The 23,695-nt window shown below is 40.4% G+C and overlaps 1 protein-coding gene and 1 long non-coding RNA gene across 3 annotated transcripts in view; one reads left to right on the forward strand and one right to left on the reverse strand.

The window, feature by feature from the left end:
• LOC137657746 (uncharacterized) overlaps positions 1-22,320 on the forward strand; it is a 161,672-nt gene extending 139,352 nt beyond the window's left edge. Inside the window, exons 1-4 of one of the 2 annotated variants that reach the window (XR_011047198.1) lie at positions 19,051-19,075; positions 20,264-20,369; positions 20,642-20,725; positions 22,093-22,320. This is a non-coding gene — a long non-coding RNA (uncharacterized lncRNA). Of the gene's footprint in view, positions 1-19,050; positions 19,076-20,263; positions 20,370-20,641; positions 20,726-22,092 lie in introns of those variants that run through there. The other variant, XR_011047199.1, reaches the window with a different exon arrangement.
• Positions 1-23,695, reverse strand: part of LOC137657745 (protein-lysine N-methyltransferase EEF2KMT-like) — a 320,088-nt gene that overhangs the window by 43,394 nt on the left and 252,999 nt on the right. The window lies entirely within an intron of this gene.

Below are 23,695 nucleotides of genomic sequence, written 5' to 3' on the forward strand. Positions count from 1 at the left end.
CAGGTTGGGGTCTACGGTTGCACCTCTATGCTCCACTAGCCTTGTATCTGAGTACTCTTTTCAAGATATTCACCGTTCCCTTGATGGCAGCAATCTGCGCCTCATTTACGCTTGGGCAACTTTGTATCGCCTGAAAGTATTGTCTCAGGTTTTTCTTCAGAAGTCCCGTCCCCCCCCCCCCCCCCCACCACCACAGGTATTATTTCTATTTCTTTCAGTTCCCATGTATTTTTCAGGTCGTTCTTCAGATCTTGATATTTTATTTTCTGCCTCTCAGTTCTATTGAGGCCAAAATCACTGGGTACTGTCATATCTATAATCTTTGCTTTTTTTCTTTATTCCAGATCACAATATTAGATCTTATAGCACCTCCTCCTATATATCTTCCTGTAGGGATTATCTTATCATAAAATACGGTAATGCCTCTGTTGGAGGTCACTGGATCTGGTTCATGCTCTTATACCTTATCTTTTACTTCACTTTTGTATTTACATATTTTCCAATGTATATATTTACAGATCTTATTGTGACGAACTGTGTAAAGACCATCTGCAAGTACAGTCTGGCAGGCTGACACCAGATGACCAACACTCTCAACTGCTGTGTGACAAAACCTGCTCTGGTCGTTTCCTGATATGCCCGCCATTTTCTTGAGCCCGTTTGTTTGGAGGTCTTGGTCTTGTGCTCCTATTATCATCCTTTCTCCATCAAAACCTAGATTTCCATTCCTTATCCATCCGAGTGGCTCTTCTTTGTCTATGTAACCTTTTTCCAGTTCTTGGAATCTTCCTGCTTCTCCATGGTGTTTCCACCTTTCCATTCTAAGTTTTTCCTCTCTAGAACTGAATTTTTGCCTGGTCTTCCTTGCTATCATTGTTGCTGGTATGTTCAGTGCCCTTTGTTTCTTCTACCAATTCCCCTGCGACGTTTTTGGCCTGCTTTGTTATTGATGTTTGTTGGCTCAGGGCTTCATTGTGATGTTGAGCAACCTTTTTATGTTTTCATCCTCAGAGCTTTTCAAGTATTGCCCTACACTTACTATTGCTGCTCTATAGGCTTGATTGATTTTGGTTAAGCCTAGTCCACCTTCTCTGCATGGGAGGTATATTCTGTCCATACACTGGTTTCTATATGTGACTTTATGTAGAGTAAGAATCTTCCTGGTCTTAACATCTACCTTATCAATCTCACCTTGTGGCCAGTCTAAATACCAAAACCATAAGTCACCACTGGTATTGCTAGCTGATCTTATTCTTTGATGTTAATTCTGACTTACAGATTTTCTTAAGGCAGCTGATATATTCTTACTTTACCTCTTCTCTCATTTTCTTGTGTTCTACACTTATTTTCTTCTATTCCCAAGTACTTTTATGCAGATTCTTCTGACAGGTCTTCTACTAACATACCTTCCGCTACTTCTATTGCTTCTGCCGTTACTTTCTTCCCTTTCTTGATGGAAATCTTCGCACATTTATCTAATCCAAAGTCCATGCAGATGTCACTTGAAAATCTGTGGACTGTCCTAACTAGTTCTTCCAATTTTTCTTCCGTGTCTGTATATAGTTTGAGGTCATCCATGAAGAGCAGGTGGTTCACTCTTTTGTTGTCTTTTTTACTTCTGCTTTTGCTTAGGTCGTAGCCGGTGGTAAGGTCATTCAAGATTTTACTAAGCAGATCTACAGTCAAGCAGAAGAGAAGTGGTGAGAGGCTCTCACCCTGGAATATTCCTCTTTGTAGTTTTATGTCCGGAATTACTATCTGGCCCTCAGTATGTTCAAGACATATGGTGGTCTTCCACTTTAACCATCTGAGGTGACAGGAATGATCTTATTTCCTCACTGATGCTAAATAATTCCAGACGTTCAAGTATCCAGGCATGTGGCACGCTATCAAATGCCTTCTTATAGTCTATCCAAGCTATTTTAAGATTCTGGTGCCTTTTCTTAAGTCTTCTAATATTGTTTTGTTAATTAGCAATTGAGCTTTGGTTCCAAGTTTGTTTCTTATACATCTTTTGTTTTTGTTTTTTCCATATATTTGCCTTGATATAGGTATTCATAGATCTCATCTGCTATGACTCCTGTGAGCCATTTGTAGGTTGTTGGTAGACAGCAGATGGACCTATATTTGTTGGGGAGTTTGGTCTCAGAGCTCCTAGGGAGGAGAGTGGTGTTTCCTGTTATGAGCCACTCTGGTGACTCTTCTTCTCCTCGTATTAATCTTGAAAGACTTGTTCATAGTGTAGCCCTGTGATCTTTTTTAGCCAGAAATTCGGGATCTTGTCTACTCCTGAAGTCTTAAAATTACTATATTCTTTTATTTTTCTTGCTAAATTTTCTGTGGTGAACCTTATTGCGGGCATTTGTTGTTTCTGGCTGTTCTTCTGCCTAATGGTGTCAATCCACGAATTCTCTTGGGGTTGTCTCGGGTCTTCAAACAGTGGCTTCCAAAACCTCTTCAGATCTTCCCTGCTTGGTGGTGTTCGTACCTCGACTATTTCTTTCACCATATTTCTTTACACAATCTTTGGATTTTCACCAAACTGCCTGTTTATCTGCTTTGATTTTATTTTATGTTCTTTTCTTATTTGTGCAGCTACAGCCATTACTTTGGTTTGGTGTTCTGCTAGTTTTCCGCTTATTTGCTTATCATCTATTCCATAATTTTTCTTATTTACTTAAGCAGATTTTGCTCTTTCATATACATGGTCATTTGCGAGATCTCTGCTCTTTTCTCTGTAGTCTGGTATGATCTTACTTTGTATGTACCAGGCGGCACCATAATTGATATGATCATTTTCTGTCAGACTTAATCCTGCCGGTACCAACCTGGCAAACCCTGTGTTCACTTTAATCACCCAAGCTTTTAGTTCTTTATTTTCTTTTTGTTCCGACACAGATACAAACCTTCGCTATTTATAATAGGGTATTACTTTCGGCGCAGCTGAAAGACGAGCCATGATAATTTTAGTGAGGGATAACTACCCCATCCGCTAGTTAGCTGGTGGGGGGTGTGGTAGGCTGGCTACCCCGCTCACTCACACCTCTCGGCTGAGTAATCACTTCACTTTTTGTCTCGGTAGAGGGCGGACGCATATGCTGCCCTTCTCTCCCGCTAAGACTGGCCTTGATGTTTTTCGTTAATTTTTTTTTTTTTTGGTGTTCTTGTGTGTTTTCATTTATCTTATATATATTTGAGTGTATATATGTATAAATGGAAATATACGTTGTTAGATACGTGTCTCTTTAGTGCTGGTGACATCGTATCCAACTGCCTCCACCGTAAGGTGGTTGTCTTCCGGCAGGTTCTCAACACTGCCGTGTGTTTGTTTCATTACAGAATTAAAGTTTATAACAGTTCAGCTCCCTTTCGAGGAATTATCTTACAAGGAAGGTGACTTATTCCCCGAATAGTGTATTTTGTGCAACGGAGAATTAATTGTAATTGATAATACTTTCTTTTTTTTTAACAGGTAACAGCGATGTAGTACACATGTGGAAGCTCGTGAGCGGCCCTCATTACGAGGTAGCATTCACTGTCAACCTTCAACTTGATGTTCCTCCTCTGAGGAGAACTTTCTCTCTCTCTCTCTCTCTCTCTCTCTCTCTCTCTCTCTCTCTCTCTCTCTCTCTCTCTCTCTCTCTCTCTCTCGAGTTGTATCTGTGTGCCGGTGAGTGATTACACTTGTGCGACCCTAAAAATATCCTGATTTAACGCGGATAACAAAAGGCTATCGAGTGCAATATAGCTACAAGTTTTCGTGAATAGTCGGTGATTAGTTTGAGGTCAGAAAAGTGGGATAAAACGTCGGCATAGAATAGTTATCTTGTGAATTACTAAAAATCTAATCAAGATGGCTATGTACAACACAGGCAAGGCTTGGAGAGACATCGCTGGACTCAGCAAAAGCAAATTCCATGAGTTGGCGAAACAGGAGCTCGACCGTCTGATAACAGAGGTCACTAGTAACTCCAACCAGTGTGACGGAAAAATATTCGCAGACATATTGAAACAATACGATCCAATAAACTGGAGCAAATCTGCGGAAAACATCAGCAAAATAATAGAAGAAATTCCAAAGAAGATCCAAGTGATAAAGAGACTTATAAAGAAAGTCTGCATCAATCAACACATTCCATCAAAGAACAATAAGAAGTCCAATATGGTGAATATGCTGAATATGCTGATTGATGCATTCGGAAAAAGAATGCCAAAATGGTGTAATACATGTAAGATATGGTATTCCATTAATAATCCTCAACAATTGATTAGAAAATGTGATGCCTGTCATGTTCCAACACACCCTACATGTGCTGAAATACAGCAAAAAATAAAAAAAATATAAAGACACAAAGGTATTCTGCTCAACATGCTTAGTCTGGATAGAAAATATAATTTAAGTCGAGACTAAATCTGCAAATAGTTGAAGAGGAAGAAAAGAAACAGAAGAAGAAGAAGAAGAAACAGAAGAAGAAGAAGAGAAAAATGAACAGGATATGTGTAAGGATGCAGAGGAAATCATTGATATAACTTATGATGCCATCCAACAACATACTTATGAAGAAATAAATTATCAGATGGAAACAAATAATAGACCCAAGAAATTTTACCCAGACCTACATACTTTTAGGGAAGAACAAGAAAAAAAAAGAAAAAGATATAGTCTGCAATTTGCTGAAAAGAGGGAATTGCAAATTTGGCGAAAGATGCTACTACAAGCATCCAAAGATATGCCATAATTATGAAATATATGGTAAATGTGCGTATTTAGACGGATATGGAGACGAATGCAGAGATCTCCATCCAAAAATATGCAAAAACCTAAAAGAAGGAAAAGTATGCAGTTTCAACAAAAAATGTCGATATATGCATCCTGCAACCATGAATGAAAGTAAGAAAACTCAGCAAACTGAAAAGAAAAATGAAAGCAAAAATGAAACAAAATAAGAAACAAAAAAGCAGGCAGTGTATATACCGCGCTATGAACCAAAAGCCCCAAGATATGAGGCCTTTCAACCCAAATATGCACATTTAGAGCCCAACTACAAAGAATGCATCTATAATGACAGGGGTTGGTGCAGATATGGGGATAACTGCAGGTATACACACAAAAATAAATATGAAGGCGAAAGAGCAAATATAATAGTAAAGTTGGATTTTTTAATGGCAGAATTCTGGGAAATGAAGAAAAGAACATCATATCACAACAGGAAGGAAGCATGGGAGAATCCATATTATTACCAATATTAAATAATGGGGATGAAACACAAACCATAATAGTGATGAATGCACAGGGTTTAGTCACGAGTAACTCTAAAAGGAAAATAGAGTTCTTAGAAGAACTAACCCAAATTGAAAAAAGATATATTAAATATAAGTGAAACATGGTATTCCCAAGAGACTGGCAGTGATGACCAGATAAAGGGTTTCCAAACTTATAGATCAGACAGAAAAAATAGGAATCAAGGGGGAACCGCAATATATGGAAGAGACATAAATCAAGGAAAAGTCTATGAAAAATACAGCAACACAGAATGTGAATTGATTGTGGTAGAATTTGAATTTGAAAAACTAGTGAATATTGTAGTTTACAGACCCCCAAATACTAAGGAGTTTGACATAATAATAGAAAAAAGAGATGATATATGTAGAAACCATAAAGACTGGAATATACTCCTATCCGGAGATTTTAACTTTCTTTTCGTGGATTGGAAAGAACGGATAGAAGAAAGTGGTTGTATGTATACATATAAAAAAGAGAGTAATAGTAGCGCAGAAGATAAGGGCCAATTTGAAAAGCTTCAAGATATCCTATTAGAACATAATATGCAACAAATAAACCACATTCCAACAAGAAAGGAAAATGTCCTAGATCTAGTATTTGTGAATGAGGTGAATTATGTTAAATAATAGTGTATAACACGGGAATTTCAGACCACAATGTTATAGAATTGATAGTCTATTCCAAAGCAAGTGATCACAGAATTGATAAAAGCACAAAACTTTGGGAAGGATATGGAAAATATAATTTTTACAGTAAGAATATAAAATGGTCAGAAATAAATGAAGAACTGAATAAAGAATGGAAAAATGTATTTGTAAGTGATAATATACAGGTAAATACGGACATACTGTACAAAATACTGGAGAAAATTGTTGAAAAATATGTACCGAAAAAAACAATAAACAAAAGACGTGCATACCAAGAGACAGAAGGATCTTATTTCAGAAAATTAGAAAGTGGAAGAAAAATCTTGCAAAAGAAAAAAATGTGTGGAAAATGATGGAAATAAAATGTAAGATAGAAAATGCAGAACAAAAGATTATACAGTCGAAAGAAAATGAAAAAAGGGACTTAGAAGAAAAGACACTTCAAAATATAAAAAGAAACCCCAAAGTACTTTACTCCTATGCAAAAAAGATGAATAAAGGGATAATAGAAATAGGCCCTTTAAGAATTGAAGGACGGCTAACGAATGAAAAAAAGGAAATATACAACATATTAGCAGAAAAATATAAGAGTGAGTTCACGCCAAGAATTGCGAATGAGAATAATGAAACAAATGAGAGAAGAAAATGTTGAATATCTAACGGATACAGATATTAATGAAGCAGATATTGTCAAGGCTATAAACGAAATTAAAAATGGATGGGCAGCCGGACCAGATGGAGTTCCAGCAATTTTGTTAAAAAAAACTGCAAACACTATCGCGAACCCGCTTGCAATACTGCTAAGACAAAGTGTAGATATGAACGAGATATATGTTAAACATAAATTAGCTTATATAACCCCCATCTTCAAAAGTGGATCAAGACTAGAGGCAAGCAGTTATAGACCTGTTAGTCTAACATCACATATTATGAAAGTGTATGAGAGTGTAATAAAAAAGAAAATGATTAACCATTTGGTTACAAATAATTTGTTTAATATAGGTCAACACAGTTTTGTGCCTGGAAAAAGTACACAGACCCAACTGATAGCACACTATAAAAACATATACAAAAATATGATAAATGAAAAAGACACAGATGTGATCTACAGTATCTAGATTTTGCAAAAGCCTTTGACAAGGTAGACCATAATATATTAGAGAAAAAAATGAGAAAGGATAATATTGTGGGAAAGATAGGAAAATGGGTAAAAGAATTCCTGGAAAACAGAAAACAGATAGTGGTTGCAAATAATGAGAAATCAGATGAAGCCCAGGTAATATCTGGTGTGCCACAAGGTACGGTATTAGCTGCACTGCTGTTTGTTATTATGATCTCAGACATAGACTGTGATGTTGGAAACTCCGTAGTGAGAAGTTTCGCCGATGACATAAGAATAAGTAGAGAAATTACTTGTGATGAAGATAGGAACTCACTACAAAGATATCTAAACAAAATATATGAATGGGCGGAGATAAATAGGATGGTATTTAACTCCGATAAATTCGAATCAATAAATTATGGAAACAGAGAAGGAATGGTATATGCATACAAGGGACCTAATAATGAGACAATCACAAACAAGGAAACAATTAAAGACCTTGGTGTAATTTTAAATAGGAATATGTTATGCAACGACCAAATAGCAACACTGTTGGCTAAATGTAAAGCAAAAATGGGAATGTTATTCAGACACTTTAAAACAAGAAAAGCTGAACACAGGATTATGCTTTACAAAACTTATGTACGTAGTACACTCGAGTACTGCAATGTGATATGGTACCCACACTACCAAAAGGATATTGCGCAAATAGAGAGTGTACAAAGGTCCTATACTGCTAGAATAGAAGAAGTTAAGGACCCTGACTACTGGGAAAGACTGCAATTCTTAAAACTATACAGTCTAGAAAGGAGAAGAGAACGCTACATGATAACACAAGCATGGAAGCAAATAGAAGGAATTACTGAAAACATCATGGAGCTAAAAATATCAGAAAGAGCAAGCCGAGGTAGATTAATAGTGCCAAAAAATATACCAGGTAAACTAAAAGGCGCACAGGACATTAATCCACTACGCACCAGCATCGATAATGCATCGACTATTTAATGTGCTGCCAGCTCATCTAAGAAACATATCAGGAGTGAGCGTAGATGTGTTTAAGAATAAGCTCGATAAATACCTAAGATGCATCCCAGACCATCCAAGACTGGAAGATGCAAAATACACCGGAAGATGCATTAGCAACTCTCTGGTGGATATATGAGGGGCCTCACACTGAGGGACCTGGGGGAACCCAAACAAAAAATAAGGTAAGGTAAGGTTCTCTCTCTCTCTCTCTCTCTCTCTCTCTCTCTCTCTCTCTCTCTCTCTCTCTCTCTCTCTCAAGAGAGAGAGAGAGAGAGACAGAGAGAGAGAGACAGAGAGAGAGAGACAGAGAGAGAGAGAGACAGAGAGAGAGAGACAGAGAGAGAGAGACAGAGAGAGAGAGAGAGAGTGATTTGTTTACGCCTATGCTTTTTTCCCATTGAGCTGGGAGAAAGCCTTTCTTAGGCTATGTCCTCTTGCGGGAGGACTTCTCTCTCGTTCGCGAGAGATTTTTACGCCTACGCTTTCTTCCCATAGAGCTGGGCGGAAGCTTGCCTTAGGCGATGTCCTCCTTCAGGAGGACTTCTCTCGTTCGCGAGAGAGAGTTCTTACACCTACGCTTTTTTCCCATAGAGCCGGGAGAAAGCTTGTTTTAGCCTATGTCCTTCTTCGAGAGGACTTCACTCTCATTCGCGAGAGAGATATTTTACGCCTGCGCTTTATTCCCATAGAGCTGGAAGAAAGCTTGTCTTTGGCGATGTCCTCCTTCGGGAGGACTTCTCCCTCGTTTGCGAGAGAGATATTTTACACCTACGCTTTATTCCCATAGAGCTGGAAGAAAGCTTGCCTTAGGCGATCTCCTACGGGTGAACTTCTCTCTCGTTCACGAGAAATAATTTATAGGAGCTTGCTGATCCACCAGGGGTGGTGTCAGAGCAGAGCTTTCTCTGAAGCAGGTTATCCCTTCAGGGGAACGAGTCTCTCGTCCTCGAGAGAAGACCGCCTCTGGGCATTGGCGGTCGCCCGTTACACTTATGGTTCTCCTTCAGGGGCGGAGCGAGAGCCTTCTCTTAAGCGACATTCTCCTTTGGGAGAACAAGCCTCTTGTGTGGAGGTGTTATCTTGATCCTTCGTCATGTTGATCCTGCGGGGTCTCATGACAGTGGAGTCCTTCGGGACTCCGCTCGAAACCTTCGGGTTTCAGTTACGCTGAACCTTCGGGCTCTCGTAACGATGGTAACGTTGAGCCTTCGGGAACTTGTGCCATCAATCACGCTGACCGTGCGGGGTCACGTGATAGAGGAACCTCAGTTCCTCGTTATGCTGATCCTTCGGGGTCTTGTAACATTAGTTACGCTGAACCCTTGGGCTCTCGTAACTTTAGTCACTCTAACACTCCGGTGTGTTCTGACAGGGAAACTACGGTTTCTCGTTACGCTGACCCTTCGGGGTCCCGTAACATCAGTTACGTTGAACCCTAGAGCTCTCGTAACTTTAGTCACTGACACTTCGGTGTTTTGTGACAGGGAAACTTCGGTTTCTCGTTACAGTGACCTTCGGGGTCTCGTAACATTAGTTATGCAGAACCCTTGGGCTCTCGTAACTTTAGTCACTCCGACACTTCGGTGTTTAGTGCCAGGGAAACTTCGGTTTCTCGTTGCGCTGACCCTTCGGGGTCTCATAACATTAGTTGAGCAGAACCCTTGGGCTCTCGTAACTTTAGTCACTGACACTTCGGTTTCTCGTTACGCAGACCTTTGGGGTCTCGTAACATTAATTACGCAGAACCCTTGGGCTCTCGTAACTTTAGTCACTCCAACACTTCGGTGTTTAGTGACAGGGAAACTTCACTTTCTCGTTGCGCTGACCCTTCGGGGTCTCGTAACTCTAGTTGCGCTAACACTTCGGTATTTTGTGACAGAGAAACTCCGGTTTCTTGTTGCGTTGCTCCTTCGAGTTCGCGCAACACAGTTCACCCTGAACTTTCGGGTTCTCGTGACCAGTCATTCTTATTATGACTAGTTTTTAAAATCTCGTTGTGTTGATCGTTCGCGCTCACACAACACAAGCTATCGTGAACCTTTGGGTGAGTGTAGCAGTGAATTCTCTCAGCAACCTGAGAGCTCTTGCGGGCACGACCAAGTTGGTGCGCACGACCGAATCGGCATGCATGACCTCCTTGGCGCTCGCAAAAAAAATGGCGATCATGGCGCGCGGGTTCATCCTCTGGCGCCCCATGCACACGAGCAACCTTATGCGCGCCAGATGCGTGAATAACCTCATGTGCTCCACGAGCACGGAAAAGGTGTGCGCAACCGGGAAGGGCACGTGCACGAGCTCCCATCCGCTTACCAACAGTGCGGCACAAGAACAGCGCACTCGATCGGATAGGAGCGCACGATCATATTGGCGTGCGCACACGATCGGATTGGAGCGCACGACTGTATTGGCATGCACGCAGGACCAACTTGGTGTGCACGAACAACGAGGTGCACGCAACCGGTTGAAGTGCGCGAACAACTCTTATGATCCTTCAGGGTCTCACAACGCAGTTCACGCTGAACCTTTCGGTTCTCGTGATCATAGCCATACTTATGAGTGTGTGTTCACGAGTGCACAAAAGGTTTACTCTTATGACAGAGTTTTCGAACTCTCGTCCCGTGAATTGTTCGCGCGCCCATCGTCATCAAGAGTTTTACTCTGATGACGGAGGGATGGTTGCTGCCTAAGGGTTTACGAATCCCTACAGATAACTAAGACACAGTTCCTTTGGGTCCTGGTCACGTATCACGATTCCTGGAAATTCCATCAGGAATGAGCGACAGAGTTCCTGCGGGTTCTCGGCACAACATCCCTTAAGGTCGTGGGAAAGGAATTCACAAATAGATTCTGAACCCCTAGGTTCTCATCCAAATCTTTCAGTTTCCGCGATCCAGAGTTTTCTGAAAACTCTATGGTTGACCCCCCCCCCCCCCCTTCTAAGGGATGGGTCTTCCAAAGGTGTGACTTCATACGTCACTCACACTCCCAGCTAATTACTATATCAGCTAGTCTGGTTTCGCCAGCACCGATTCTTTCGGTTTCGGACGAACCACCGTCATCTTTCTTCCACCTTCCCACTTCGAGTGGTTTGGTTAGCAGATGGAAATGAGCGGGGGAATGAAAATTCTTTACATTGCAGTTCATTTCCCCTGGCAGGCTTTGCCGGATTTAGACAGTAGTTTTCTCACTATTGAGAAAGCGTTCGATGGCAACCCCTCTGAGTAAGCGGTCGATGGCAATTATGTCTGGGTTTCTTGAAGCAAACCCCAACATACGAGACTTCAACCTTTTTCGAGCGACTCGTGCCTGAGAAGTTTTTACAAAACTTCAATGGGTGTTAAAACTTCATGAAGGCCGTAAGCATTCCCGGAGCATGCACTCTAGCCAAGACAAAACGGCGAGGTTATGGTCTTAAACTCAGTTCTTCCGTTTGATGGAGGTAGCCTTTCCCGTCATTGTACCCTGGGTATAACGATTTGCTTTTTTACACGATAATCTTCCGAGACTTTTATTCTATCCTTACAGGGTTATTGTTTCAAACAATTAGTCCCGAAGGAATATTGTTAGCTGACGTTAAAAGAGCGTTAGCAACAGCGTGGGCATCTTTTCATTACGTTACGAACGTTTCAAACCCCGCCCACTGGTAAACGGATATCCGTTTCTGTGTAATGAACTCTGGCTAGCCCCACATATAATGAGGAGGGCTGGAAACTTCTCATAAGCATATCTGTTCCCTAGTAGGGAACATTTAATATAATTGCTAATTTACCGAGCGGAGACGGAGAAGTACGAACGTTTTTTTGTCCTAAGAACGAGAAACCTCCATTACAAACGTTTCCAACGTTCTCCAACAGTTCCGGATACGACTTTTAAGTCGAACTACGCATGTATGCTTGTCATGCGTACGGTTCGGTGTTACTACTTCGTAGTAGACTTATGCTCTTTACCCACCCAACAATTGATTGAAGATACATCTCAATCCCCTCTTGGGTTTAGTTAAAGGCGTTCGGTGTTTACTGTACAGTCTCTTGTCCGGAAAGCGATCTCTAAGGAGATTCGCTATTATATCATAAGCTGTACTGTTTAACTGGTTTACCGTTTGGTATCGGTCTTATTCGGCCAACCACACTGAATTAGTGGCAATTGGAGGGAGAACAGGCTGTTCCCCTTCGTTGCAAGAACGTGCAATTGGTTACACGTCTCGACATCATCTCGAGGTGTGTTTATTGCTATGCACTACCCCCCCCCCCCCACCGCTGGACAATCCGCGGACGATGGGGGGCAGACGCGAGCTTCTGAAAAGAGGCCTGTCTTCTCTGAACTTGATGCTCTCTATCATGCATCAAAAGAGAGAAGGGGGGGTGCATATGCCATACCATTCCATCCTCGTCTGTTGGCCCGATTCAGAAAGGTACCAGCATTCACCCCTCTTAGAAAACCATCTAGCAGTACGAAGCCTTAGATGGACAGAGGACAACTAGTTGCCCCCATCTGCTCGCATCATTCCTGGCATAGGAATGTGCTTGCAAAACCACCCAGATAGTGGGCTCCTAGTGTCTTGGAATCATCTTGTATCCAACAAAGTCTTAACTTTGGGGGGTCTCCAACTGTGGTTATGCTCGCAGCGGCCCTGATCTTAAGGCTCCCACTCGACCATTCCCCAGGCTCTCAAACAAGTTGTATTCCAAGATCGGTGGGGCGGCCTAGAGATGTGCCTTATTTTTTTCCCCCCATTCGGTCTGGTGAAAAAGTCCTCGGCCAAATCAGGATAAGCAGGATCTTATCAATGACTCTAATAGCTTCGATATGGCATCCCGCAGAACGGTTCCCAGACCTTCTGCAGCCCCTAACGGAGCTCCAGTAGCTTTACTATGGCAACCCGCAGAATGGTTCCCGGACCTTCTACAGCTCCTGACGGAGTTCCGAGGGATCTTCCTCCACGGCACGATCTTCCAAGCAGCCACATGCTAACACTTTCCTAAGTCGTAGCTTTACTTCGACTTCTCGCCTGGGACGATCCTACACCACCCCTCTCAAAGAGGCCTTTCGCATCAGGTTACGGAAATGATGTCTAGGCACCTCGGACACTTTTCAGCGTTGGTCCTCCAGGCGAAGTGTTCGGTTCTTGGTGACTGATGTCGTGGAAAGGGATTCTCTCCCATCGAGGCCTTTACTTAAGTAAGTGTGAGATAACTTGTCCCCCGTCGGATCTCAACCTCCTCCTGGGAACGCGGTTCGGGTCCTTCAGTCTCTGGAGGCCCCTCTCTACGAACCATAGGCCCAGCACCAGATCGCTTCCTTACACGGAAGACGCCTTTTCTACTCACTTGGGCTTTTGACCAAGAGAGTTAGGTGTGTTGTATGATCCAACCTCTGTTGTCTCCTACCCTAGGAGACGGGGAGAAGTAATCCTCAGCGGCGTCCCTGAGTGGATTGCCAAGACTCAATTCCGAGTATGCTGTACCCTAGGTGCAGCCCTTTTTGAATAAAGAATCTTCGTTCGGTAACCGGAAACCCATCAACTGGGGTTTTACTCAGTGAGAAGTCTGTGGGGTTACCTTAAAAGAACGATACCAGCTCGCCCCCGTGTGTCGGCACTGTTGACCAGCACGGGGAAGGTCAAGAGGAGGACCTCAAGGTTTTCCTTCCCCTCTGGGATCGGAAGGCAGTTGAGGTTACTCTTAATCTAGACTCTCCTCCATCCTAAGACCCAGAGCTTGTAACATCACAGGCGTTGCTACGTCACTGGCGTTGTTACGTCCCTGGCGTTCAAGAAACTACTTTGTGGTGCAGATACTTTAAGCGGGCATGTGGAAGCGTCATTCAACCTTCACGGCACTACCTGCAAAGACGTAACCCACAAGAACATGGAGACCTTTTCCATTGGTCCTGTGGTGGTCACACAACAAATGGTCTAAACACCTCAGGCTCCTTGATGGACAAGTAGCAGAGGGTTGAGGGCTGAGGCTACCCGGATTAGTCTGGGGTGAATGAGTAAGAATGTCTGGCTCCTTTCTTTCTTTCACCTTCTCCCCTTTGGGGAAAACAGCTCCGCAAGCCTCAGCATAGCTGACCTCACCTCACTGCAGGTGAGACCCATTTCCCTTGTGCCTCCTAAGTATTGAAGAATACTTTGTTACGTCCCCAATACCTTTTAGAGGGAGAGTATTGGGTAAGTCTTTAAGAACAATAGGTTCTCTACTCGAGTTCCTATGTTAAAGACAAGCCACTCTGTTAGTTCCACTCACACACAAGCTTCTGCAGGCCGCTATCAGTGCATTACCTCATATCGGCACTTGATTTTAGCGAGGGTAGGGTCCCCCTTTACTATTGATCACAGATCGAAATAGAGGAGACTCCGGGTCATGACCAAAGCCAGTTGGTGAGGACTTCCTCCCTCCTAAGAGTAAGTCACCCTATTATAAATAGCGAAGGTTTGTATCTGTGTCGGAACAAATAACAAATTTGGAAATAATTTGTATTTTTTCTAACATACAAACCTGAAGCTATTTATACAAATTAGCCCGCCACCCTGTCCCCCGAGAAGTCCTGCCATAAAACAAAGTGGTTACTCAGCCAAGAGGTGTGAGTGAGTGGGGTAGCCAGTCTACCCCCCCCCCGCCCCCACCCGCTAACTAGCGGATGGGGTAGTTATCCCTCACTAAAATTATCATGGCTCGTCTTCCAGCTGCGCCGAAAGTAATATCCTATTATAAATAGCTTCAAGTACATATGTTAGGAAAATTACAAATTATTTCCAAATTTTTTATGTTTGATCAGCTAGGGCCGATCTTCCATTGATATTGTTTTGGTTTCTTCAATTTTGTTGGCCAGTTCCTCTTCTAATTCCTGTTGTTCTGGGTCAAGCTCCGCTTCAACGTTTCTTGTTCGCCTAGGTGGAGTGTGGTTTCCATTTCTTCTCTCAGGGCTGCTTGATTCTTCTGTTTCCCAGCTAGAGCTTGAAGAAGGGGAGCCCGGTGGTTCTGGTGTTGCTGTCCTCGCTTGTCTCTCTTGCTTTCTGGTTGTGGTGCTCTGAGGTACTGGTGGTAATGGTCTTTGCTGGACTTGAGCTGTATTTTCCACATTATTCCCGTTTGTCATTTTCCAAGGGCTCCTCTATGGGACATTTGTTGTTTTTTACCATGTCTTTAAATTACTCCCTCATCTTTTGAATTTCGGCTTCATTAAAGTGTTTATATGCAATGGAATTAAATTTCTGGTTGGTGAGCTTTGATCTTGATATACCAATCTTATTTGGGCAATGAAGATGGAATATTCTCTACCAACTTGTTGCATCTTTCTCTTTGTCGGGTAAACTTTTCTTTGGCATACTCCATTGCCCATATCAATACCCAATCTTCTTTTTTTCTCCCATCTACTTTTTCTGTATTCTTGTTGTTCACTTCGCTTTCTTCAAAGTCACTCTTTGCTTTACCCTCGGCTTCTTTTTTTATATTTTCTATCTCTTCTTCATACTTAGGAATATGTGAAACTATCAATGCTAATAGTCTCGTATTAGTGGCAGCAATTTTATCAGGTGGTAAATCAGAATCTGTAATTTTTTCCTTAAATACTTGGTTTCTACGTCTGCCCCCATCCCTCATACCTTGAGTAGGGGAAGCAGAAGAGGAGTACATTCTTCTCTGCAAGGGACAATTTAACACTTTGAAATAGTCTTCTTTTCTTTTTGGTTCCTTGTCTTGATGGTTGCTGGGGCCCAGGATCAGGACTTTGCTGATCTGGTGGGGATCCCTGCTGGGTGCTCGATGCACAGATTGAAGTTGCACCATCGCTCTCAACATCCCACCTAGTGCAGGGACGGGTTGAGGGGTCCGTCTTATCCTGGTCGGTACCTTTCCAACATCTTTGTTCATTGCTTGACATCTTTTTATTTGAGTTCCTCATTGTCCACGGCTTCTTATTTTATTCAAAACTGCCCCTCTGTGTAAGGGTTCATATGATGAATAAGAGTTTCCCATTTGTACACAGTAATTTCTACCAACCAAGTAGTCTTTTAGGTATTTGAAAGCTTAATCTTCCAATGCCGATGGACCATAGATATTTAGTAGCAGTCCATGCACAACTGTATCAAAAGCAGCACTGAGATCGAACAATATACCACATTAATTTTCATCCATCATTTCCAGCATATTTACAGTCTTGGGCTTAGTGCGTGTCGTGCGTATGCAGATTGCCGGGATCCTGTTTGACGGGCAAGGTAAGGTTTTAAGGCGCCTGTCCTGTATGGAGCTAAGGTGCTTATTCCAAGAGATAGATAGATATTCGTCACCATGTGACATCTGAAATCTGGGTTACCCTCATCATAAGATTCCTAACCTCCATTGCCTATCCGACCTCCCTCATACGTTGACTGGCGGGATACAGACTATATCAACAGTTCACATTTTATGTGAACCTTATTGTGTCCTCCTTTCTCTTGATCTGCTTTAATCGTGTGTCCCATTGTCAAAACTTTACTTGGAACGTCCACGGAAAATCTAATTTGATGAAAAACTGATTTGATTTAAACACTAAGAAAGCATGCACTTTAATTACTTTAACCTTACTGAAAGGGATGTTTGCTTGTCTTATATCTCACGGAAGAGCCCCGGTGCCTTGCACTGGAGGATCTACAAGATTTGTTTTGCCATATCCATTCTTGAGTATATAGAGTATCAGATTACGTAATCTCTGTTGATTGTCATATCAACGGATCTCTATATCACTCCCTAACTCTTAACAAAAAAGGACATTTACAGTCTAATTCATCAAATTCTCTCTCTCTCTCTCTCTCCTCCTCCCTCTCTCTCTCTCTCTCTCTCTCCTCTCCTCTCTCCCTCTCCTCTCCCTCTCCCTCTCCCCTCTCTCTCTCTCTCCCCCTCTCCCTCTCTCTCCCTCTCTCTCTCTCTTCCCCCTCTCTCTCTCTCTCTCTCCCCCTCTCTCTCTCTCTCCCTCCTCTCTCTCTCTCCTCTCCCTCTCTCTCTCTCTCTCTCCCTCCTCTCTCTCTCTCTCTCTCCTCTCTCTCTCTCTCTCTCTCTCTCTCTCTCTCTCCCTCTCTCTCTCTCCCTTCCTCTCTCTCTCCTCTCTCTCTCTCTCTCTCTCTCTCCTCTCTCTCTCTCTCTCTCTCTCTCTCTCTCTCTCTCTCTCTCTCTCTTATACTTATTCATAGAAGTTGGGATCGATGTCCTGGTAACTCGACCAGGAGGGGCGATTCAAACCATAGCGTCGTTTGGGGAAAACGTCAATTGCAGTTTGACGTAAGACCTGAAAGAGGTTGGGCAGCAACATGGAAGAAAATGAGAATGGAGGTTGTGTAAAAGGTTAAAACGTGAGTTCAGGCAAGGGCCAAAGTGACATTGTAAATGCTCTTTAGTAATGGCTATAGTTCACCGTGTGATGTGCACTGGATGCACCAAAGCACCTCTCCCCCTCAGTATGTGATCAGTGTTTCGTAGCAATTATTGTTATTAAGTACTTGCTAAGCTAAAACCCTTGTTGGAAAAGCAGGATGCTATAAACCTAGGGGCTCCAAAAGGGAAAATAGCCCAATGAGAAAAGGACACAGGGAAAAATAAGATAATTTCTAGAACATTGACAACACATAAATATAGATATAGACTATAAAAACTTTAAGAAAACAAGAGGAAGAGAAATAAGATAGAATGGTGTGCCTGAGTGTACCCTCAAGCAAGAGAACTCTAACCCAAGACAGTGGAAGTCCATGGTACAGAGGCTATGGTACTACCCAAGACTAGATAACAATGGTTTGATTTCGGAGTGTCCTTCTCCTAGAGGAGCTGCTTACCATAGCTAAAGAGTCTCTTTTACCAAGAGAAAATTGGCCACTGAACAATTACAGTTGCAGTAGTTAACCCCTTTGGTGAAGAAGAATTTTTTGGTAATCTCAGTGTTGTCAGATGTATAAGGACAGAGTAGAATCTATAAAGAATAGGCCAGACTATTCGGTGTATGTGTAGGTAAACCTGAGTAAACCGTAACCAGAGAGCGGGATCCAGTGGAGTACTGTCTGGCTAGTCAAAGGACCCCATAAGTCTATAGCGGTAGTATCTCAACGGGTGCTGGTGCCCTGTCCAACCTACTAATACCTGGGGTGTTGGTGGTGGTCTGAAAAAACCAATCGTTATATTTTTCTATTTTTCAAAGTCAAAGAAAAACGCTTTATTTATCATTTATTGTCGATTTTCTAGTACATTTTACGTATGCAAATACGGTAAAACAATATTATCCCATTTTTTTTAAAATTAAACCCGTCTTTTTATTGCCTATCCTTCTCCATATATTCAACATCAATCCCAGAGTCTCTCCCATGTTTGCTTTATTTTGCCCTAATTAAGTTTCAATTCTTCCCATAGCTATTCTCAAAACTTGAAATTAAATTTCATACTTCATGCAATTTATACTTTATTTCAACCCATTCATTGGTAATTTATTGTATGTAGCTTTTAAACTATGATTTTTATTTGTTATATTCATGCTTACAATGACACTTAATATTCAATATTTATCTTTTCATCCGGCCCATGATGTCGACTTAATCTGGGCATTCCAACTCTTGGATCTGCCAAAATCTCGTGTCCCAAATACTATAGGAGTACTTGACGATTGGCTATTTATTTCGAAATTAATAATGATAATAATAATAATTTATTATTATTATTATTATTATTATTATTATTATTATTATTATTATTATTATTATTATTATTTGGATTTGTTAATTTAAAACTTCTTTAAATTTCACATATTAATAACTCACTAACTTAAATATCAAAACTAGGTAAACAAGAAGATTTATTAAGCCGCCTTGGATGATAAGCGATTTGCAGAACTTGAGGCACTGATAAACCACAAACCTTTAAACCACATTAAATCAAGATGATTAATTGTCTAAAGGCCAAATTCATTTATAGTTGAAATATTGATTATTATTCACATATAGTTAAAAGAATCCTAATTTTTTGTTACTTTTTCAGATTGGATGTTTGGCTGTCTTGAGTAAGAAGGGCTTTATGATTTACAGTATGAAGGGTTTTGTAAGTCATTCTGTGTAATTATGATATTCGGTGTCCCACTGAATATGTTGATGATGATATTTTATTTCTCAGTATTGGCATGCTTAAAGGGCTTGTTAGAAAATGAAGGATGGAAATGGTAAAGATGAATAGATAATTAGGAGAATGGTCCTCAAAATGAGACCATAGCCTTGGCCTAGGCAAAGGGAAGAAAAAATAAATATTTAGAGACGTTAGCAAAGTAGGATAAATTACCTTGGCCTATGCAACAGTGAATAAAAAAAAAAAGTATTTAAGGGCTTTAACAAAGTGGGATCATTGACATAACAGGTGAGAATGAAGAAAAACGGGAGCATTAGTGGTAACTGCATTGTTAGCAAATAATGAGAAGTTTGGTGGTTGTTAAGTTAGAGGGGCTTCGGTTCCAGATCATTACAGAAATGTTTGAACAAGTTGTAAATACACCTTATATTGGGTTAATGGCTGAAATAGGCATATGGACAGAGGAGAACAAAATTATAGGGGTAAATGAAGCATTCTCAAAACATCATTACATCACATGAGAAATGGTTAGTTAAAGAAATAAGGGAAGACCAAATAAGGGAACTATATGGGATGTTGGGGAAAAGTCCTCCAGAAATGTATATAAAGTATAATATTAAAATTGAAGAGGTAAGACATTTTAGGAAGTTTGAAGTGAAGAAAATAATAAAAGGTAATGTGACACCTGAAATTGATGTAGATACAGAAGAAAAGGAGGCATAAATGACAAAACAGTACAAAAACAGCAGAAATGACTAAAAGGAAGAAAAAGAGCAGAAAAGACAAAATTGAGATACAGTATGTAAAAGGTATAAGTAAAAGGGATTACATAGGTAAACTTTGTGTCATTTTAACAACGAATCAAGGTTGAATGCAACAGATTTAAAAGAAAATTAATTTGTAAAGATAGGAATGAACATGATAGGCTATTGAGTCATGAGAGAGAAATAAAAAAAGAAAAAATTCTAGCTTCAGAGTCTTTAGAAACTAACAAAGAATTAAGGAAAGTGGATTCGTCAACCAAAGGAGTTGTTCAATATATCAGACAAGCTTTTAGAAGGCTAAAAATGTAAGTATGTAAGCTATACTGGCATAGGTAGGAGGTAACTAATGACAATGAACTTTCCAGAAATTATAGCGCTTTGCACCTTGTGCCCACAATAATTTACTGTGGAGTGAGCAACGACGAATTTGGAACCTGGTTTTTTGTAGGAGTAGTGAATAAGTTATGATGAGTAAGTTGAAAAATATTGTGTCGTTTTTATGGGAAATGAGTTTTCGAATGCATTTGTTTACCATTTTTCATTTCTAAATGATGATAATCCGTTAATTACCAAAGCTGGAACAAATTCTCTCTCTCTCTCTCTCTCGTCTCTCTCTCTCTCTCTCTCTCTCTCTCTCTCTCTCTCTCTCCTTCCTTGTTGTTACTACAATTGCAAGTAGTATTGAAAATTGAATGTAGTGATGATAAAAGTATAAGAATGTTAATTTGGTTCCCTTTTTTCAGGGGTTGAACATACTCAAGATGAGAATTCCGGACCATGGTTCAAGAGGCTATATGAAGACCACAACACACTTGGACGAATTACAAGTGAGTCGTTAACTAGATAAGATTTTGGTGCTTTTTGAGAATGTATGAAAACATTAAATTCGAAAAGTTCTGTTTTTAAAGTTCTTGAAGTATTCAAATCTTTAGATAACATTACAACACTAATTTTCGAGATGTTTGATTAAATTTATCCTGATAGTCCCAGACTCGCAGTGTACATTAGGCTAGTCATGTCGCATTAATATCCGTTGCCTAGTGTCCATATGTCTGCCTCATAAACTTATTGCAGACTTTAGTCCTGTATTGCAATTCTCAGCTATTTCTACTAATAGGATACTCTCAATTTCTTGTATTAATGGAATACTATTCTACCTTCATCCAGGCTTTTATGATTTTACTCACTTTCTCGCTGCCATCTCAATGTGTACTTCCCAAAACATCCACACGACCACATAATTAAGGTGTTTAACTTTATCCAGATTTTTTTTCGAATTTCTCACTACCTTTTTATAAGTACTTCACAGTTTTAACATCCATTAACCCTTTATTTGCGTTTATTAACTTTATCCAGACTTTTGTCAGTTTTCTCAATTTCTCACTAGTTTTAGAATGTTTTATGAGAATTTGTTTTTAGTTTTTTTTTCTAACCGCTAGGTTATCTGTTCATAGTAGGTCCTTTTTGTATTTCTATTGTATAGACTCATCCATGCTGCACTATTTCTCTGTCAATACATTTTCATGCAAGCCCGTACTCTTAAAGTCATTCATCTGCATCATCAGTTTGGTGTCTGCACTGTTCTCAAGTTTTAATTACTCTGTCCCCAGCTATGTAAGCTTTGTGGGTCCTGGGTTGAACCTGCAATTTAGTTTCCTCCTCCTCTTGTAATATATCAGAACTGGGAATCTCTCACGTCCATATGGTATTTACTAACACTATCTTGATACTCGTATTTTGACATTTTCCTTCCTCACTTTCAAACAAATGTCTGGTCATCCACTACCCGTTGTCCATTCCCTTCCAATAGATTTCTGGCAGAAAAAGATACACTTGATATTAAGTTTAGTAACATTCAGATCATTTTCATCCTTAATTGTTACATATTGAGTTTGTCCTGCGAATCTCATATGTTCGCCTCTTTAATCTACTGTACATTTTGCACATCTACTTAATTTTCTTTTCTCTAACGATTTTTCCCCCAGGCTTCCTTGTTTAAAATAATGACACAATATTGATACTATCCTTAGAACCCGTATCTTTTCTGCAAGAATACAAAGGCCTTCTCATCCCTGCATATGTTCCTCCCAGTTTCTTTAGTTTTCATCTTGTACTAATTTAACGTTTATTGTCCAAGTATTTCAAGGCGAATATGTGATGAAAAAGTGTACTGAACCTCCTTGTAATCTTTCAGGAAGTGGTGATACGTTGTCAAATTAAAAGAAAAAAAAAAGCATTGGTGTTACCATGCCCAAACTTGGACATTATTTGAATAGTGAAAAGTAAGTCTCATGGCTTTGGGTTGTATCAGCAGCAAGTGAATAATCACACGTAAAACATAACGTTGCTCTGGACGCCAAATTCCCCAAGATGTGGCTGTCAAGGAAGTGGACTGGGGAGGTGCAATACAGCAGTATAGTGTGGGTCGCCGAGGGTCGGCCGAGAGTGTATTACAGTATAGTGTGGGTCGTCTCATGTCCAAAAATTGAAATTTATTATTCTACTTGGCAACTCTTGGACTCCATTCCTGTAGGGAAGCTGCACTAACACCATTTGGTCTCAAATAAAACTCGATATATACCAATTTATAACTTATTTTGTCCTTTACTCGTGAACTGTGTGGCCGCCGCAGCAGCGGCCAAAAAAAAAAAAAAAAAGAATTAAAATCCAAATTATATATTTATAAAAACATTTGTGGTCCAGAAATATGTTCATGTTGCCCTGGATTACCGGCGTTATTTATTATTTTTCTTGGGCGTCGACGATCCTTCTTGCGTCTCTCTTCGCAGTCTAAGGTTTGAAAATGCACAACAGTAGTTAATCTGCAAAACAAGAAATATTAGTAAATAACTTTTTTACAGGGGGACATATCAACAACACAAACACGAAGAAATGACTAAAATTTTCCAATCTTGTTAAGAGGGTCCTACTGCAAATATATCATATGATATCGCGTATTTTCTATTCTGTTCTATTAGACACGAGCTTAATACGTTTTAGAAAGTTTAAAGCATTCAACTTTCTAAAACTTTATTAGCTCATCCCAAAATTAAGTTGTCTAATATAACTGCAAATAATTCATATGAGAGACAAGCCGCACTTATATATGTACTCTTTAACAGTGTTGCTATTTTGGTGTTGCTATTATGGTTTTCAAAGAAATAAGTTAAATCAATAAATTACACTATGATATGAACAAATTTACATCAAAAGCTCTTGAGTTTCTTCAGAGGAAGAAAGTTTATGATAAAGTAATAAAGGCCACAAAAAACATGTGAAAACAATTAGGTTGTATCCCCCCAAAAAATAAACTCGAGAAACGAGGCTTTGAAAACCTAATGTACAGTATTATATTGACACATGGAAGCAAAGAATCATTCAGAACTTCCCTACATTATATGAGGTCAGGTGCCAAGAGGAGTTTCAAAGAGCTTTCATATATTAAATACCAAAATAACCCCGTTCACTGACCTAACAGAATCTCTCCCCAACCACACCCACTCAACACAAATAAGATCGATAAATTTCAACCATTTAAAAAAAGTCTAGTTGAGAGAGACAATAGTTAAAAATCAGGAGAACCAAACAGAAGAAACCTTGTAGGTTCCCATTCCAGTGGCATCTTATAATCGTATCAATGCATTTAAATACTATTCCTGAAAACTACCCATGGAATTAATGACAATTTTCAAGAGAGAGAGAGAGGAGAGAGAGAGAGAGAGAGAGAGAGAGAGAGAGAGAGAGGAGAGAGAGAGAGAGAGAGAGAGAGAGAGAGAGAGCGGTGAGAGAGAGAGAGA

This window comes from Palaemon carinicauda, chromosome 18 (genome assembly GCF_036898095.1).
Source record: "Palaemon carinicauda isolate YSFRI2023 chromosome 18, ASM3689809v2, whole genome shotgun sequence".
In the NCBI taxonomy this organism is placed as follows: domain Eukaryota; kingdom Metazoa; phylum Arthropoda; class Malacostraca; order Decapoda; family Palaemonidae; genus Palaemon; species Palaemon carinicauda.